The 18,130-nt window shown below is 37.7% G+C and overlaps 1 protein-coding gene across 2 annotated transcripts in view; it reads right to left on the reverse strand.

Moving 5' to 3' along the window:
• The window catches only part of CACNA2D1 (calcium voltage-gated channel auxiliary subunit alpha2delta 1), a 379,138-nt gene that overhangs the window by 341,979 nt on the left and 19,029 nt on the right, over positions 1–18,130 (reverse strand). The gene's annotated exons all lie outside the window — the stretch shown is intronic.

Genomic DNA, 18,130 nt, shown 5'->3' on the forward strand with positions numbered 1-18,130 from the left:
TTAGTGCAAAAGCTGTCCATATCATTAGAGAAAGATGGAGTCTTTTAAACTTGGTGCAGTTTCTGTATTTCTCTTCATTGCCATGACTGTAATACAGTTTTGCTGTGATAACATACCAGATTCCAAGGATGTATTGAATGCCCTGGACAGCTCTGAATATGTAACATTCTCCAGACAGAAGGGAAGGCAAAAACTTTTGTACAACTGTGTTTCACCAAAAAGATAGCTCTGAAACAGCAGAGCCATCCATACCTTTGCCAGACACTCATTCACAAAGTGTCATAATCTGTACAGCTATCTTCTCCATAAACATATTTTTCATAATTTTCTTTTTACTTTTGTCCACATCTGACATGTTACTCTAGCAGTTTCTATATCAAAGTTCTTTCTTGTCTGTTCTATTGCATGTATATAAAAACAAAAATTCACAGCATGGTAAGGTGTGTGCCATTTGCTTATTTCAAAATAAGTAGGTCTTATATTTTTGTTGTGATCCTCTATTTTATATATATAATTTTATACATAAATACAGTTTGTTTGACTGATGCACCTTTAGTGTTCTGTTACATGATTAACTGTATACATAGAGGCTATATCCACACTGTAACTTTACACAGTGCTTAGAAGAACAGAAGACGTCTCTGAATGTTTTCCTAGTACAAGGCTGAGATATTTTTCAGTGTCTAAGGAATCTGTGTACCCAACCTCCATTACATTACTGACAATTTGTGTGATCTGCTTTAGATTCTTGCTGTAGGTTTTCTAAATTTCCTCTCTGGAAGTTTCTGTCTCTTACCATTGACTCTGTGGGAAGGTCAAGTACCTGAATTGGGCGTTTTGATCTGCACCTTGGGATTGTATCATGGGGTAAATAGTACAGGAGCTTTAACAAGTGTCTATACCCCATGGTTGTTTTGCAAAAAAATCCATTCCTTTACTGAATTGTCAACCTGCCTCTCAACAAAATCTCCCTTTTAAATTAAAGTGAGAGTTTGAGAATGGACCAGTCTACCACATCCACAACCACCTGATCTGTGTGGCTATAGAAGAAGGTAAACAAAGACAGAGACCAGCCCCCATTTGCAGAATTAGCATGTCCTTTTTTCTACTAGTAATCATGATTGCAAAAGGCTATCTGGAAAGCATTCTGAGTTCAACTGATGTTTAAAAGGCCCTTAGCACACAACAAAGTAGCACGATCAAAATTTTATCCATTTATACCCTTTTCTAATCATGTCACTGAAACATAATCTCATTTCATTTAGAATAGAGTGCAGTGCTATGTGAGATCTGTTGCCTGCAGTACAACTGATGATACTTTAGATAAGAAGGATGAGATAGCTTTCAGCCTTACAGAGGTAACAGACCACTTTAATGAAAGTTTAGAATTTGTGTTTAATATTTCATGAACTTAATACTTTGATTTACGTAGGCTACTGTATGTCCTCAAAAGTAAAGAGAATAGTTCTTTCATGGAAGAGCATTTGGGGAGAAAAATGTTGACATTTCTACTCAAGTTAAACTCCTAATTGTGTATAAATCTTTCATAGCTCTCCTGTTTCTCTGAATAAATTACTTTCACATTGCAACAACAAAATCAGACATTTCTAAACTGTTGTTTATGATAAAATCTCATCACCACCTTCTCATCATCTCCAGTACAAAAACCAGCACTAGTATCAGACATTTAGGGAAACATTATTGCACACACAAATACACGTCCATTGTCATGTTCTTCAACTTGGCAGAAATTCTTTATTGAGATAGCTAATAGCAGTTCTGGATAAAAAAATGGAGGCAAAACAATAATGTTCAATGAAAAGGTCAAAGAAGAACAGAGTAATAGATTTACACAGAAAAGTCATGAAATTCTTAATGAGGGTGCCAGATTTGGATATCTGCACCCTAAGTATGTAGTGCTAGTTGAGAAGAAAGGTCCATGTACATAAACCTGAATATCACAACACAAGGGTTTTCTCCAGACACACTCTCTTTTGATAGTATACAACAATGAGATATTGAAAATGTACTGTAGGTACTGTAAAAGTATCTGATGGTTATCAGCTTTCCTATACAAGCAAGGTATTGGCAGCTTGATTACCATACTCTTGACAATTTCCAAATACAAAATAATCAAGTAGCATGTTCTGGACTAGCAAACTGTAAAACCTATTGCTATTCAGTGCCATGATAAGATTGCAATATTCTCTCTTCTCCGCTTCTGATGGGATACCTTGAAATTGTCTCTTGCTGCAGCTAAAATTATATATCCCCTAGCAAATGCACATTTATCCCTTTGACTGTTGACTTTTGCCATGTCCTTTCAAATGCCAGTCCAAAAAGCGTGTCAGCACAAGGAGAGTCATCATTCACACAGTCCATTGGTAGTGGTCTCAAGGAGGGAAAGTGGGCAGATTGATTTTGTTCCCGCAAAAAAAAAAGTAAGTGACCTATGAAATGTGAAGTTGACCTTTTATTTGTTATCAGTCATCTGGACAAGTGAAGGGAACCACCCTCTTTGTTATGCTTATTGGCCTTTTGTCAACACTACATGCTCCAAATTGGTATTTCCTGAAAGGCTCAACAAATTGCAAGTGACCTGCCAAATCATAAAGGAAATCATGGCAAGACCCTGAAAAGAAGCAGTGTCCTTGTCATGTTCACTAGACTTTTGGGCAAGAAAGCGGAAGCAGAAATATCTTAGACCTGCAAACCTCTAACCTCTCCAATCCTCTAATATTCAGAGTGAAGCAGCAAGCAAAAGCATCCAGAGCAGTTGTATCTCTCCACTTCCATTCAAATCAGCACTCACTTGATGCAGTAAAATGGATACCTCATACTACATTACTTTGCACTACATTTACACTGCTATAAGTTGATTTCGTTTAGCAGCTTCCACAGTAAGAGTGACAATATCAGAAGCCAAGTCCTACTGTTCAATCTTGAAAAACTGACATGAACCAACAAGGCATTTAAAATTTCAAAAGAAAAGCCAATGAACAGCTTTGTATGTGGCTATATTTAAATGGTAGGCCATTATTTATTTCTAAAACTGTCCAATAATGGATGTAACAAGATGCTACCTGCTCCTTTTCAAGCCTGCCTCTCCCAAAAGCACAGGACAACCACTTAGGGACAAGCAGCTCTCTGATTTCCCCAGATATCGTGTCACCTTCAGGCACTGTAGGACTGAGGGACTGGCCACAAGTGGTTCTTACAGAGCTGTGTCTACTCATGCCTCCTCTAGGGAAATAATAATCACCTTACACAGTTGTAAAATTTAACACTGGATTTCTCATACAGGGCTTTTTTTTGTTCATGACACCATGCCAGAAAGCCTAACAATTTGCAAAGTGCTGAGGTTAGCTCTTTTGTAGCTCAAATCCAAAGAATCCAAACTACAGCTCTATTTTACACACAATTACAAAGTTCCTCATGCACTAGCTCATGCCTTCTTCCAATAGTTCTCATCTTCTGTCATACAGATACCATTTAGTTCATTGTTTTAGCCATATGCTAAACACACTCTCAAGCTCCAGTTACCAGCAAACATCACAAGTGTCATTTCACATGTGTTTTCAAATTGCTATTTAGATGTTTCTTGATCTGCACATCTGCTACAGCTGCTTTGTGTAGACTTCTCTTAGTCCTTAGTCACTTCTGTGACTATGCACAGCCTACTCGATAGTTTAACTCCTTAATCAGCCATAGACTTAAGTTTCCATTGCTTAAGAGACACGTGTATGGAAGACTCAGTATATTTCAGACTCATGTAACACTGCTTTAGCCTTAAGCAAAGAAAAAATGGATGCTATGATAGATTCCTTTGAGCCAAATTCTATTAATCCAGTAAAACTCTTATTGCAAATAATTTCACTGTTTAAAGACTTAAATAATAGGATTCTTTCACTGCACTCATTGAAGCCTACACAAAGAGAAAAAAAAAGGGAGTTACCACTGAGCAATTCAAGAAGTTATTTTTATTTTTTAAAAAGGTTAAAGCAAACTTACACATGTGCTCCAGGCAAACCCAACCATTTTCATTCTCCCTAAAAACGTTTTAAAAAAAGTGAAAGGAGGAAGAATAACAAACAAGTTATTCTCTAGTACCAGTACTAGAGAAACACGAAGATGTTGCTGAAAGCAAGTATACATTTTTTCTGTCATCTGTACTGTATTTTTTTTCACATAACTCTGTTTCCAAAAGATGCAAAGCAGCAATAAAATAGTTTCACCAACTCTCCACTTTTATTGCTTAAAATAAAAAAGAGTTTGGTTAAAATAAAAAAATTATAAAGCTACTCTGAAGACACATAGGTTGAGGAAAATCACAGCACATATCCAAAATGTTCCACATGGTCTTCGGGTATTAGCACTTAACAAGCCAGAATTCCTTGCACCAGAATGAACACTTTACCACATAGAGTAAAGGGGCATCTATAAATATGGACATGCTGGGAGCAACTGCACAACAGTAATTGCAGCTTCTATTTGAAATTCTTTTGGGGAATTTGATGAGCTCCAGTTTCAGTACCACAATGAAAAATTGATACTTCAGGAATGGACAGGGGAATGGAATAATGAAGTAATGAAAGAAAAGACTTCAGGGGACTTGTGTTTTTTCTTTCTTTATTGTGGGCCTGCTGCTCTATGAACAACAAGTGTCTGCTATAAAATGATATTTTTTTTCAAATTACAACAGCTTCAAAGAAAAACAAAGTAGAGGGATGGAGGGTAGAAAGGCTATGAAACCTTGCTGGGTTTTTTCATCACTTTCAAAATGTTCACTGATGTCAGGAATGCAGGGATTTTGCCAAGAAAAAACAGTGGATTTAGAAAATGTCATGAGCAACATTACTGAAATAGAAGCTATGTTCATATTTGCAAATACTCTGTCACATCACAAGCAAATCTGGTGAGCAAAGCAGTTTTGCTGAGGACCAAATGCCCAAACCATGTGCACTTGGGGAATTTTACCTTGGACTTCATTAGAGCTAGGTCTCATAGACTGAATTCCTGAGAGCACTTAAGAATGTTGCTCATGCTCTTTCAGTTAATTTTAACCTGGAATAAAATTTGTGTGCAGTGTGACTCCAGTGTGGACATTCCTGTTCTGAACTAAAAGATTAAACACACCAGAATGTATAGCTAAACTCAGCAAGCTCTTGCAATAATATTTGGATTCCCTTTCTCACAGTCAAGAGAACTTCCAATGCTATTCCTCCTTCCTTTGGAAATAACTCTTTTTTTTTTTAAATTGAGATTACTGCAAAATAGTTGCAACATAAAGATTTGATTTTTATGCTCATTTTATGCCTTTATCCCTCATTTTCATAATGACAATCTTCACTGCAATCATTCCATCGAATCATAAATAAACCAAAATGCATTCAACTACTGGTAAGAATGGGAAAGGTCAGAAAAGTTTGTCTCAAGTACCAGAATTTCTGTGTAGCTCTGAGGTACTCACATTATAGAAGGGGATGAGGGTTCACTGCCTACTTTGGCAATACATCAAGTGCTATTAAAATAATTTTTACAACTCATATTCTTAATACTTATTATCAGTCTAAAAGGGAAACTTCATTTATGCAGCTGTACAGATGCTAGCCTAGGTGGTTTATGCAGCAGAATTCACTAACTTGTACACTGGTAAGTTATTTTTAAACATTCAGCAGAAACTGATCCTGCAGGTGAAAGCAGGGTCCTGGAGGGCATCCTCTTACACATAAATGAGGCAGTTGGAGGATATTTTATGTGTACTTTAAGAAAATTTATAGTGATGGATGATATTTGCACTCAAGTTTTCATGTAGGACAGTAGTCACTGGATATAAGAATTCAGCAGACAATGCTCATTACAAGATTATAAAATACTTCTTACAGCAGCTTTTTAAAGATATTTTAAATATAATGCAATTATACACAGAAAAAAATTAAATATTTTTAATTTTAATTTTTAGTAACAAAGAGAAACTACACAAGAACTGTTATTTTCACAGTAGTTTTAAACAGATCACCTAGTTCTTTAAATGGGGGCATATGCGTGTATAGACACAGACACAAATTCAATAAAGAAGTCTTTTGCAATGGTTCATGAATACATCAAAGGATTAATTACAAATACGTTTTAGCCTCGTGTGTCTGCATGAAAACCACAAAAGGTGACAAGAAAAAATAACTTGCAATAACTTGCATCTCCCCACATGGAACTGATTACAGAACTACTGAACAAATCTACAATTAATAGAGCGAGAAGAGCAAGTATGGCAGGATCAGCTTCCCTGCACTAGCTAATAAAAATGGCCAAATTTCTGCTCTTCTTATCTGCAGTGATATATCTACTCATCATACCATTCTACTTCTTATTCGTCCCATATACAATTTCCACTCGAGGCATTAGGAATCCAGTGCAAAGAAGAGCTACCTGGGGAGCACTAGAGACCTGCAGTGCAACTGGAGAACAGATTTTTGCTGCTCTTCCAGCCTTTATTTTCTTATGCAGATACACATTATTCTGATTAGCAACAATGTCATCTCAGGGCACAGTTTGAGGCCTGATAAACCAGCCTAATGGAGAAAACGGAAGAGCTCTGACCCGCTTTAAAAGAATTAGCTGTACAAAGGTGTTTGTAAGCATAAAATTACCTGCATTATTAAAATATTGCTAAGGCAATCTCTAACAGATTATTAGAAAATTTCTATCTATATAAGAAATCAGAGTGGTACTCCAAAAAGTCAGAATAGGTTGCAGTTTTATTACAGCTAACAAAGCTTTGTCACAGAGGGATGAACCTAGAAACTGTAATTTACTCTCTTAATTTGCCTTCTGGAAAGAAAAAGGATATCCCACAGCCAAGAGGGTCCTTTAAATCAATGCAGGGACTTTAAGCATTATCAATATCTCCCTTATCTAAACCTGAGGAGAACCCATGGCTGATTTTCATGTGAAGAACTTAAAAGCATGAAGAACTTAATCTCCTTGTCAGTAAAGTACTGATAACAAGACTGACATCTTACAAGATTATCAAATTCAGATAATGAAGCAGATAAAATGTGGTACAGGAAAGTTGACTACTTATATGAACGAGGACCTGAGCACTACACAGAGTTTGAAGAAAAGCCAAAGAAATAAATGGGAGGCAACTTGGGGGAAGGAGGCTAGGATGAACATGGCACACACTGGTAGTAAAAAGCAGCTTCCTGAGTTGGACAGGCATTGTTCTGGGGTTCTACAACATAATAAAGCACCGAGTACTGAATTTTATCGTAAATAATTATTTCTTCTGCAGTAATATGTAGGAAGCCACACTGTCTGGCTACAAAATCAGGGAGTACAAAGATCATCTCTGTAGCAATGAGTCATCAATAAAAGCGTGGATCTTTTGAAATTCTGCTTCCAGCTGGCTGGAGAAGAGCGATTTCCACCCTAAAACCTGTGTTAGCCCTGCCCCCCCACATGGCTGATCAGCCAGCCCAGCACTGCTGCTGACAGGGCTCTGAACACTCTGTCTGCCAGAGAGCTTGCCGTTCCAGCAAAGTGAGCTTGTATTTGCCCACATATATGGTCACAGTCATATGCAAAGCTCTCATGTTTCTGTCAGTTTTTTACACTTCAGGTGCAAAACAGAATTGCCAAGTGCCAAGCACGTGACATGCAATGCCTGCTGACAGACCATATCCTTACAGGGGAACACCTGAATGGCTCTAGCAACACAATTGCCTCACATCATTTCACCCTCTCAGCAGAGGATTTTGGACATCTATTAAGAGAAAAAGAATCAAACATATCAGTAACAATGCAGATGTTAGGTAGTTAGAAAAAAAAAAATTAAAATCACACAAAAAACAACTGCTAATGCTTGCAAAGAGTAGTTCAGATCAGAGTCTGGCCTGTAGGTTCACAGGTTTTTTAATTAAGACAAGCATTATCAACCTTGAGAAGTGATGCCCGGTTTACTGAGGATATTTTATCTGCTCTTAATGTTAGACAGAAACTCAGCAGGGCTTTTTGGTGAGTACACCAGAGTACAAAGGGAGGAGAAAAAAAAATGAAAAAAATTTCCTGCCAGAAATCTGCACCTCAAGCAAGATAACCACCCTGCTAACAAATTACTCCACTGGAACCTCACCATATGTTGCTTGTATGGTACCTGTTGATATTTAGGCTTCAGGCAACCACAGAGAGATTTAGAGAATCTCGATGATGCAGCAGAGGTGTAAAACTTTTATTAAATACCATATTTAAGAAGATGACCTTCAAGAAAATTGCCTGGCACCTACACTCACCTTCATGCAGAGCGGTCAATTGTCTTGGCAAGCCAGAGCCCCAAGACTGAAATATTATTGAGTGCAGAATGATAAAACTTCAAGAGCAATATGATTTCTTCTTTCTTTCTAGAACCTGTTCCAATGTTTTACTTGTCACAGGAGAGTAAGTGTGAACACCATGCTCTACCCATTTAATTTTGTCTTTCTGGCATCAATTCCAAAGGGCTTGTAGTTCAACCAGCTCAGAAACCAGTAGATTCTTTATCAGTGAAGAATGACACTGTGAACCTCTGATATTGGCCCTGTCAATATCCCATAACCTGTGGCCCAAGAAACCACTTCTAGAGGCAAAGGAACATTGAGATTCCAGTGCTGTTCAGTCCTTAGTCTAATCTATTGAGAGAATCATGCTGGGCCCTCCGAGTCTAGTGGTACCCATTCAGGTATGGGACTGATGGAGTTAATGCAGAGCTCCCAATTACTGGTGCTGCTGGGATTTAGCACAAGGACTAACGGGGGGTTATGGTTCCCGGGGAGAGCATACCTGGATGCCATATGAAACAGCCAAATTTTCCATCCTCATCACATACAGAAGAGTAATGTGCTCTCTACTGAATACAGGGAATCACTCTACACATTTCTGCTTTCAAACAGCGACAAACTGGAATTTTTGGCCAGTATTTTGTGGCCAAATGCCACAAAAATTCATTATCACATTGTAAAAACCATGTAATATCTGGACACTAGTTTATGTGCCTTTGCACAGAGACATTTCTGGTGGTTATTTTGGTTTAAAAATTTATTACAAGTTCTTCATATACAAATAATATGTATTCATTAAAAATCATAACAATATATGAAAAATAAAATGTCAGCTATAAAAAAAATTAAAGCAAAAGAAACCTATTATGTTTTTAAATCACAGAATTTCTTGTCCACCTTCAAGTGTCAGCTCAGACTGAGAGTTTTTGTTCAGGTTTTTTGTAGGTTTTTTTTTTCACTCAAGAAGAAAACCTGGAAACTAAATTGGGAGGGATATTTGAAGTGATCTAGATAGATAAAGAAATTCTTACCAAAATGCTTTGGACAACAAAGTAATTTTTTTCAATTTGCTTTACACAACATTTTAAGTCCTGTACTAGCTGATACAAAAGATACCAATGCCATTCTATTACCAGAAAATAAAAGACATATTGCTTTTGCTTATTTACAGTCTACAATTGTGCAACGTGACATGGAAATTATTCATTTTTCTGTCTGGAAAAGTTTCAGTCTTTCCTATTTCTAATTCCCAGAATTAACTTTCATTTCTTAGAGAGTCTAACACATAAAGCTTTGAGTCTTAGACGTTTAATACTTCTCTTCTATAAAGCCCTGTGGTCAAAGTCAAAACACATTTACAAGCTAGGTCTTTCTGAATCCCAGGACACTGCAAACTTGTATCATCTTTCTGAAAAGGACATATATAAGAAGCTTCTGTAAGACTCAGTGATAGATAAAAGAAACCCTGCTAATAAAATACAGACAGAAATAAAAAAGGGATAAATAGGGGCATTGTGATGCTCGGGCTCTGACAGCCAGAAGAACAATCAAGACAGATTATTGGCCTCTTTTAGCCTCTTCAGCACAAGACTGGCTTGAAAAACTTATCGTATTTAAAGAGGTTGAATGGAAATAAAATGCGTACTCCATGTGGCTAATCACTGCTCTCTTCACCCTTTGAGCCTGTGACCTTACTGAATTACGTCATTCAGCTGGTCAGGAAAATCTCTAATGATACATAGCCCAAGCTGGAGGAGGGGTCACATGCTGACTATAGAAATTACTGTGTGAGGTGTCACATTAACCAGAAAGTGAAAATAGGAAGTCACACTAATCCGTGTTCTAGATCACCATACTACCTGCTGCAGGTCTTAATACTCTGTTGGTATGAGTATTTTAAGTTTACCATAAATATATCAGAATGAATTTCATCCCATCCTCCAAGAAATTTATTAGAGGGTCATTATGATGATAATAGTCTCTGTTCTGAAATATATGCAACACAAGTCTCCACCTACAACTGGCTCTTACCCTGTTGAATTCACATGGAAGACATGGCCTAAGCAGAAAATAGTCACCTGCACACTAAGTACATTACTTTTGCTATCATTATTGATGTTTTTGTGGCGAAGTCACACTCGTGGACCATGAGCCCTATTGATATTCCCTGCCTGCAATTATGCTATCTTTGTTGTGCCAGAGTGTCCCATTTCACATTACCCAGAGGTGGCAAGAAACTATTTTGACCTTGCTGATGTGGGATAAGCAAAGTAAAATATTGTAGTAGTAAAAGTAATGATGGTTGCTGGAACTTCATTTTCCATAATATGTAGGTCTTTACAAATTACTCTTGCCAGTGGTTGTCTATTCCACTCTCTTTTCGCTCTTGTGATCTAAAGCCTTTTTGTAAAATACTTACATTTGTCCTCCCTCCCTGCTCCTTAATGTAGATGATAAATTTTTACCAGTTTCCTCTGGAAATCTGTAAACACCTTCTCCTTTTTATATAATTATCTTGAAGGTGTTTATATAGACCATGACTATATGACTGCAGCGTTCTCTTTTCTGAACTATGTACACTTAATTTTTTAACTTCTTCCAAAGACACTCCAATTTTTAGATATTAAATAGAAGTCCTTGTATTTTCTCCAGTTCATTGACACTCACATCCTTCCTAACAAGAGAGAAATCATATACACTAGAAAGCAAAGTGTCTACAAGTCCACATTTAATGTCTTAAATTTGCAGGTTTTATGATAAAGACTTTTATAAGTGTGCAGTTATTCTGCGCAAGTATGCAAGACATGAGAAAACAGACTGATTTGCCAAACTAGCTTAAAAAACAAATCTAACTTCAAACATAGAAGCCCAGAGGCACTTTGAAAAACATACAGATGATTATATAAATTCCTTCCTTCCTTCCTCCCTCCCTTCCTTCCTCCTTTTTTCCTTCCTTCCTCCCTTTTCTTTCTTTTCTTTCTGTTTGTTTCCTATAATATGGCTACTCATCCATCTCATATCAGCTGCACTTTTTTCCTGTCAGTAATTTCTAAATAGCTCTTCTCCCAAAAATCTTACACATTCTTTTATCTTCTCCTCTCAAAGTTATTATTTTTAATGAATTAACAATGAGAACATTGTGCAGATCTTTTTCTAGACTTTCCAAGACACTGTGCAGCAAGGTCAGCTTTTTTCACTTGCTACTGCCTGAATGCTCATGGTACTTAAATGCTGTTTAAATGGATGATTTTAGACTTTTGTTATGTGTCTTCATATCATTCCCTCTTCAATTTTCTTTTGCCAAAAATGACTAAATTTAATTAAAAATACTTGTTTAACAATATTTCTGGTTACTTCTATAATGTCATCTGAAACATTCTGTAATAAATCCTGACACCATTTACATATTTTTCCAGAACAGAGTCATTGCTTGCTATCTCCCTAGGTCAGTCTCTGCTCTAATTATGTTTTTTCTTTTTAATTTTATTTTCCCCTTCCCTTAAAATATTAAATATATCTTCTAACACATAAGATTTACAGTACATAATTGTGTTGGTCTTGGTTGGGCTAGAGTTAATTTTCTTAATTCTAGCTGGTATGGAGTTGTGTTTGGGGGTTGTGCTGGAAACAGTGTTTATAACTCAGGGATATTTTAGTTATTGCTGAGCAGCATTTGCACAACATCAAGGCTCTTCCAGCTTCTCATGCTACCCTACCAGAGAGGATGCCGGGGGTGCATAAGTCTTTGGGAGGGGCACAGCTGGGACAGCTGACTCCAAGTGACCTAAGGGATATTCCAGACCATACGGCATCATCCTCAGCGTATAAGGGGGTGGGGGGGAAGAAGAAAGGGAGGGGACGTTTGAAGCCATGGCATTTGTCTTCCCAAGTGACCACTGAATGTGATGGATCCCTGCTTTCCTGGGGATTGCTGAACACCTGCCTGCTGATGGGAAGTGGGGAATGAATTCCTTGTTTCGGTTTTCTTGTATGCTCAGCATTTGCTTTGCCCATTGAACTGTCTTTATCTCAACCCAAGAGTTTTCTCACTTCTACTCCTCAGATTCTCTCCCCCATCCCAGTGGTGAGGAGTAAGCGAGTGGCAGCGTGAGGCTCAGTTGCCAGCTGGGGCCAAATCATAACAATAATTTCCACAGATTCGGAGGCTGTCCCTTTAGAGCTCTAAAATATGTGCTGTCTGGACCTGCACGTTTACAGACTGTGTAAGTCTAACTAACATTCCGTTGTGCTTCCTTGGGGATATGCAAAGGTGACAGTTTGACAACTTCTTGGAGATAATGAAGTTCAAATGTTCTTAGGCTGAGGACATGGTTGGCTGTTGAAAAAAAAATGAGTAGTCTTCTATTATCCCACAGTCTTAAAGATATACGTTAAAATCAAAAGGAGTTGGAATTTGCATTTAGTTTTTCAGGATCCCGTTTGAACCAGTATTTTTTAAGTTTTGCTGCTGTAGGCCATATAGTCTCCTGGATATTTTAATCATATTTTGCCATTATTTGATATTTTCCAAGTACAGAATCTGAATCCTTTTGTATGCCTCCACTGCTGTAATAATGTGCTGTCTCCTTCCTTTATTTTCTCTCTTTTTCACACTTCTTGTAAATTTTTCTGTACAGTCTTTTGAGACACAACTTTCTGGCATGTGCAGTTATAATCTCTACCATTTTTAAAGTCTTACTGATTACTAAAATCTGTATCATAAACAGGCTCCTTAGGATAAATACATAAATTCAGAAAAAGAAAATACATATTAAACAAACAAAAAAGTTGAGTTGCATTTATGGTTCAGTTATTTAAAAAACATTATATTTTCCCCATAGCAGCACATTCATAAAAAAGCCCTCTTAAATTCTGTATTAAAAAATATCTGAATACTACTGTATAATGATTAAGTCTTCAATTAGTCTATTGAGCTGCTCAGACTAAGGTAGGGTTTTAGTCTGACAAAGCTCCTGCCACATTTTTCGGACGGGATTTAATTTTCAAGAGAAATCTTTTTATATGTAAATTAATTACTAGATCCAGGCTCTAACTGCAAGCAGATCAGATGAGTTGTTACCTTAATACTTTGCCACTAATCTAATACTACATTTAGTTAAAAACAGCCTCCACATTCTCTTGACTGGACTCCACAGCCTCCTATTAGTCTTGATCTGTGAGAACCTGTCATGAATTTAGCAGGAATAGCAGAGTCCAAGAAGAATTGCCAGGACCACTGCACACCAGAGGAAGATGACAAGATGAGAGTGAATAAATCCAGAACCAGGTACCAGAACAGTAGTTTTATGATCAACTGCCTTCCAGTGTAAATGGAGCAGAGTGCTTCTTCTCACTCTCATTTATCTGTGGAGAAAAGGTGCTTAATCTTTCCAGTTGCTGAAAGACAAGGAGAGGTTTCAGAGAAAAAGTGGCACTTGGTACAGGAATCTCTGTTTAGTAACACCTGAATCACACCATTCCTGCTAAGGCAACTGATTTTCCTCACTAGAAAGGAAAGTTTGCATCATATAAATATACTTTGTGTTGAAGTTTTTTAGTGTTAGTTATAATAGAAGTGAAGAAGATAAATATTTATAGAAAGGTGCTATATTATAGAACTTATTTAATTAGTGCCTACTACTTTAAAATTTCAGTACATTACAATCTGAAATCAATTCAGCATGCCTATGTTGTAACTCTCTGCAGTTCAGAAAAGACTCAAGGAAACAAACTAAGGCTCTAGAGGAAGCACTTGGTTCTTGGATCTCTGCAGATTCAGGCTATTGTCATTACTCCTTCCTTGCAGAAACAGAAGAAATACGCCCTTAAAGCACAAAAGAGATGCACTGGCTTTTTGTCATGATGCTTGGTGTCAGAGCTGGGCAAAAGCAGCAACTGAAAAATTCAAATTTATATGTCACATTTGCGTTCAGGAATGAATTGCATCTGCCAGCTTCCTTTACTGGCTAAGTCGCATGGCAAATGCACCAAGGACATGGTCAAGGTTCATGCCCTCTCACCTCTGCACCAGTTTAAGTCCCTTGTGCAGGAGAAGTGTGCAGCATGGGGAGGAACAGCCCGTATACCGCAGCAGCAGAGTCACAGTCTGGCCAGATGGAGTTAGCTCACATCTACAAGAGGTGACAGAGCACATTAAAAAGAAGAAAAAAAGTAAGGGAGAGACAGCTAGTGCCAGCTTCCAGTAAGTATTTTGGAATGCCTCCAGCCATCCTTCAAAGGTTGCCACGTGCACATCAGACACTGCAGTTGCCTCGCACAGTTGCCCTGGGATTGCTCTCCAGCAATGTTAACATTTCCAGGACTAACACTGTGCTCTTGAAAGACTCAAGAATTACAGTGGGGCTGGAGGCCCCTAAGATTAACACTTTTGTCGATGCTAGGAAGCATGGATGGAAATGACTAACTGAGGAAACCCTGCCTGTGCTGCTGTTCTCAGTGTGTATTTCTACTTGTCAGGCTGACACTTTGACAAGTGGCAAATGTCTCCTGATGAAAACCATTAAAAACGTGGTGAGTCTTTACGAAGTGCTATGTTTTGGCATGTCGCCCTAAGCCATACTGTATAAACAGCTCCAGAAGAGATCCTCTTTGGGGCTCTTGATGGAACTAGGAATAGAAAAATCTCTGACACCTCTTTAAAAAGTTGAATTTGAAACACCAAAAGCTAACACAAAGTGCAGTGAACACAAAGCTGTGCTGTCTTGTCACCCTTTTTCAGCTGTCCTTTGAGAGCTACACATTTCTGGAGCGCCAGGGCTGCAGTTCTAGACAGTCCTTACAAAGGCTGTAAGCCTGCAAGAAATATATTTACTGTCTTTTACCTGCTGCAACATTGTGATATATGGACAAAGCAATCTTCCACAAAGGACAAGAAGCATTTATGCTACTGTGTGATTAGTTTGAAAAATCTGACTTCTTAATGTGAAAAAAGCATGTAAATATTCAAAATACAGACGTTACTTATATTTGTATCATTAGATTCTTAGCAATTTCAGAAATCTAGATTAAATTCCTTAATTAAACAACCTAAGATTAGCTTGAGCACAAACGATTCATAAGATCTTACAAACCTCTCTTTATAAAGACTAATTGCAAACCTGGGATGCTCAAGTTGTCACACTGCCAGGTGGCAACTGTCCTAGCATGAGTCTCTTTAATTCTCCCCATCCTATTCTGACTGTTACAAGGCATGGAAACAAACAGTAGGTGCCTGGACAAGCCACAGGTGGGAATCTCTCTGTAATTGCCCCACTAAGAATTTTGCAGAGTCACAACTCTGGCATATGTACTTTTCCCTTAAGAGGATCAGGCTACTTAAGGATTTGCCACTCCTGTGCTTCAGCCACCCAGGGATTAATTCTTGAACTAGGAAAGGGATGACTGTGGTCAGGGAAGTTTACAAACAAGGCAATAATTATAAAGACTATCAATGGTTTAAGGTGTGTGGCTATTTGGGACAAGGAACACTTTCCTGTGGAGTTCTCGATTTCCTTTCACTGATAGAAGCAGGACCCAGAAAGTTTATACACAGATATTGTAGTTGTTCTGCATTTGTAGCTATAGCTGATGGGTTTACAGCTGTGCCGATGTTGACACCTCAGTTTAACATCCTATCCCGCACTGAGTACTTTCCACAGGACAGAGGCAAGCAGGTATCAATTACAACTGATGTCTGCATTTCTAGTAAAGTCTCACAGGAGAAAGCTATGAATCTATACCAAGCCTGCTCTGCATTTTCCAACATATACCTTCCATACCACTGACATCCTGGTACAGCTGTTGGATCAGTCCTGGCTCTCCAACATCTGGGAGCAGGATGGCATAGCTGTAACCAGCTACTCTGTGCCCCAGTCAGGGACAATTGGGTAGATCCTGCCCTCTGACCATCTTCTGGTAAAAAATGCTGTGAACGTGTACATCACTGTTGCAGGATTAGGGTAAATGTTCTAAATAAATTTGGATAAATACTCAATGCTCTGGGTCTATACATTGTTTTCAAAAAGCACACTCAATCAGACTATATGCACACAATTGTTTGTTGTTCTCTCTCAGTAGGGATTATAATTTTAATTTCTAAGACCTGTCTTCTTGAAGTACCAGTTTTTTCATTTTCTTAGGAGAAGTATCTGAGTCTTAGCCTGGAATGGACAAAGTTTTGTGGAGAACGCCATAGTGTACAAGCAATAGCTTTACAAAGAACAAAGGGAGATGTCAAAAGAGACATAGGGTAAGTTTTTTCAATAAAGAATAATGTTCATAAAGGTAAAGTAGTCTCAATCTTCAACACAAAGGGAAACATTTAGAAACATGGATTTTTAAAACCTGAAGGAAAGGAAAATGGGAGGCATATGTCGGACCTACAGGTTCTTAGATCCTGTAAATCCTAAACCAGAAATGACAGAAAAGATGATACTATGTAATTGCCACAGCATAGGTTTGCACTCAGACATGAGGATCACAGTTCTTCCTTGCTTCTTAAAACCGCCATCCTGCCCATCTGTTTTCTGAACCTTTTACTTTGACAGCATGGAATTTGGCCTCTTCCATGGAACTCCTGCCATGAAAAATTCTATTTTATGGGATACAAACCCAAAATACTGCTGAACTAAGAATATGGGAATAATGCCTCACAAGAGGATGATTTTGTTCACCACTAACTTAAAGAGCAGTGACTAGAATTCAAAAATGAGGACATATATTACTTCCACATTAACAAATTATGTCCCCTGGTCTGAAGGTCTGAAATTGCTTAAATGTAAAATTCTAGTAATACAAGTACTATTAAACAAGAGCCTAGACAACTGTTTAAAAACTATCCAGCCTTTTGAAAAGCAAACATTTTATTTGCTTAAGGGACTGCCATACAGCTTGAGCAGATAATTCTTATGTATCACATAAGATACAAGATCTCCATTATTTATACAGCTAGCTGTTAGTCACAAGTCTGTTTCCAAAACAGTGAAGGGTTCCTTCTCTCTGTGGGAAAATCATAACTGACTGTGCTTTTGTCAAGATTTATTCCTCCAATCTGTAACTCTGCTTTCTGAAAAAGCCTGAGGATTGTGTATCATCCCCCCAGTTGCTGTTGCCAGGTTCTAATGACCAGCACAGAAAGGGGAGAGAAAACCTACCTTGTACCCAAAATGTGTGTATATAAAAGTGAACGCCACTTCAGCTACTACTTCAGCATAACAGATTATCAACTCTGCTTGTACAGTTCCTCCTCTCTTTATGCATACAAACATATATTTGTATTGCTATCAGCCCTGCAAACAGATTCCCAGTGACTCTTTTTGTTCCATATATTTGCAATTCAAGCACAACATTATCAAGCATGTAACATGATCAGTGAGTCTATTTTTATTAACAATCTTAGCCATTCCGCTTACAAATTACCCTTACATCTTCATTGTAACCCTCTTAGATCCTTAATCCAGTTATAGGCACTGTTTCTTATCCCCAACTTCATCCCAGTAACTAGACAGATGGATAGAAATATCAAAAGATAGATAGATAGATAAGTAGATAGATAGATTTAAAAAAGTGGTTTTATTAGGAAGATAGTTTACTAACTCTCACAAATTAAATGGGTTTATTTCCTTATCTTTTTCTAGGAGCAGTTTTAGTACGAGTTTTCCTGAACAAGAACTATTTTTTGCTTCATGTAACTTTATGATGTAAAATACAAAAATCACGTAATCCTGATATGGACCTGATTTAATGTTCATGCAGGTTGATGGAAAAATAATTCAACACAATTTTTTATTCTATTAAGGAAGTGTATCTAGATATGAAAA

The sequence above is a fragment of the Pipra filicauda genome, unplaced genomic scaffold (genome assembly GCF_003945595.2).
Source record: "Pipra filicauda isolate LSUMZ 115617 unplaced genomic scaffold, ASM394559v2 scaffold101_size5749837_pilon, whole genome shotgun sequence".
Classification (NCBI taxonomy): Eukaryota; Metazoa; Chordata; class Aves; order Passeriformes; family Pipridae; genus Pipra; species Pipra filicauda.